Genomic DNA, 3,226 nt, shown 5'->3' with positions numbered 1-3,226 from the left:
GTGTGTGTTTATATATATATATATATATATATATATATATATATATATATATATATATATATATATATACATATATATATTTATACATATATATATACATATACATATATATATATATATATATATATATATATATATATATATATATATATATATATATATATATAGATATTTATATATATATTTATTTATTTATTATATATATATATATATATATATATATATATATATATATATATATATATATATATATATATATGTAAGTGTGTGTAAAATTTTATATATGTATAAACACACACAAACATATATACACTCAGTGTCACATTTGACAGCAAAACTTCGCAGGTGGTTTTTCACATCAAAGGCAACAGTTGCCACCCATAAGGGTAACTAATTATGAGCTTCAGAGAAAACTTAACTGACAGTGATCAAAAAATTTATTATAGTTTCATACTTTACCACTGTTTGGGAAGCATCTTAAGCCCACTAAATATTTTTGGCAACATTATGCCTTATTCTTGAAACAGCAAGAATCTAAGGATGGAATAGTTGAGATGCTTTGGTATATGTATATATATATGTATAAAATATGAGTATTAAACATTTTGCATTAGTATTTTAAATGGAAATATTTAATTGGGTTTCTTAGGTCTGTTCAGTTATAATTTGAGAATTCAATGACCTCAAAAGCAGTCGCACTGCTGTATCTCCATAGAAAAGATTAAGCATTATTTGTTTATTAGTCAAATTTTATGTTAGCTTCGGTTTATTTGCCAAAAATATTTTTCCCCATTCACCCTTTGAAGCTGTGGGCATTGAGAATATTTTTTGCAAAAAGTTTGCATTCTTTTCTCTGAAAATAGTTTTTTCAGGCCTGACCTATTCCTTTTTAGAGGCATAAGGTGTAAGTGGTTAAGTGCAAAAGTGATGAGTAAGTTTGCATTTTTAACATTTGAATTGTAAGCTGAGTAATTTGTACTCAGGAGACAGTTTCAATTTCATACTTAAAGTTTTTGTTGTAATGTATGATTAGTATAATTGCATATCATGTTATTTAATCACCTTATGTGTTGTGATCATTTTAGTGTTTGCTGTCCCCTTCTTTTTTTATGAATGAACTAATATTTTATAGTTAATATGACTGAAAAACTTGCCGTTGAATCTGTTGTCTCACTTGATTGGTTTTCAGTTAAGGTAACTGAGTAATTATCAAAAAATTGGCTTTGGCAGAATAAAAATTAAGTTTTAATTATCTTGGAAAGCCTGATAATAATGTGTGTTAATTTGATAATTTTTGTTTAGATCAGGTTATAGAATTCGTATGTTTTGTTAAGTATTTGTCATTTTGGTCTAGAGGGACTACTGAGAGCCTTATGAAACTTTTCCAAAGTTATTTCCTTGAGGAAGGGTACATTTTTGGAAAAAATGAAGTAAAGCATTAAATAGGTAGTGATTGAATTTTTTTATCCCCCCAAAGTTTCTAATGGAAGAGTTATTTATATAATGAAATAGTTTATGAATCAGCTGCGATTTTTGAAAATTCAGTGCACCAATGTTTTGCACAATCTTCTTGGAATACGAAACCAATTTAATACATTTTAAATATAAATAATTGGTGAACATTATAGTTTAACATCTGCACTACTAGATATATATTTGTCAAAGATGTTTGCCATGCTAGAAAAAGTAGCATTTGCTTAATTAAAAGGGAGTTTCATAATAATTTTCTGAAAATCACTAATGCATCTTAAGTTTTATTACATCCTGTACCATTTTTGTAGGTTTCATACTAGTATAAGTATTTATATACTTTTTTATATTTGAAAAATATCTTACTTGTCCTGCAACGTATGTATTTATTATATGTGATTTCAGCTTTTTCAAACTATTCTTTTGAACATCAGGTATGATGATTTCTTTGTTTCAAATTATGGAATTGACTATTTAAAAGAAGTCATTGCCAAAGATAAGTAAACCATAATGTCAAAGGAGGTAATGGAAAACTGAATTTGAACACCACAACATGAGATAAATTTTTTGAATCAGTATTCTTTATGCAGCTCCTGTTAAACACCACATGTACCTTGACACAGGACTGAGATAGTGTCTCCTAGCTGCCAGGGGTTGACTGATAGGGTATTATCAAAACAAATTAGCTTTGTCTTCTTATGGGTAGATAAGATTAATCGTACCTTCTGTTGATGGTTGATCAAAAACTAAAGCCTTAGATCATATTTGTTCCAAAAATTATATTTTATACCAAATTACTTCTGATGTAGATAAGGTTTACATGTAAACTGCTGGTGAAAATGTTATTTAATAAAGTTGTTTCAAAGATATCATAACTTATTCCACAACCTTGATCCAAATGAATCATTTTACAGCATTAGATTTTCATGCAGTAATTACATGTATATTTTGCTTCCTTGAAACTGTATTCTAAATAACATGCAAGAAAGGAAGAACTTAGACAACAAAATGTGTGTGTACTTGTGGAGCACTTCTTACTATACGACCTGCTTGGGGAATATGTAATTCCATTTAGCCGATTTATTTGGATTTTTATAAGTAAAGGTATTTGTTTAAATCTTGGTAATCTGCCCACCATTATCCAGTGTCTTGTGATGCAATGCCCATTGACATTGTAGTACTAATATTTATTCAAGTGAAGCATTTGCGCAACCAAGTTTGTAGCAATATACTATATGTATTGTGTTTACCAGAGTTGAAGAGGTTGCAATGCCAAAGTGAAGTGTTGACCTATGGGTGGCTTACTGATTTCAATGTATGCACCATGTGCCAATGGGGACCTCTTTCACCCTCCATAGAAGCCATCAACCTCTCCTCTTGAAATTCCCCGTCAGTAGTTTCATATGTTTGTCTCCAATCGTTTTTATGAGAAATCATGATATGATTTCCCTGACACGTATTATTTTCCTCTCAACCATTATGGGTGTGGTCACTAATTATGTAAGCATTCCCAGTTAACATAACCATAGACCTGTTTTCTGAAGCATCACTCTTTTAAAATCTATTATTATCTTTTCAGTCTGGGCATTACATTTTGTGTTGCTTCCATTAAAAGGAAATCATAAATGATTTTCTTGGCTCTACATAAGTGTCTCTCATACCATTTTTGTCGGAATCATCATCATTGTCAGCATTCCCAGGGAGCATCACTGTTCTCTTGCGAATATTGACTTTTTCGTCTATGATCACGCACATT

Source organism: Hetaerina americana, unplaced genomic scaffold (genome assembly GCF_022747635.1).
Source record: "Hetaerina americana unplaced genomic scaffold, ioHetAmer1.1.p SCAF_2, whole genome shotgun sequence".
NCBI lineage: Eukaryota > Metazoa > Arthropoda > Insecta > Odonata > Calopterygidae > Hetaerina > Hetaerina americana.
Note: the sequence above shows the minus strand (reverse complement) of the source record.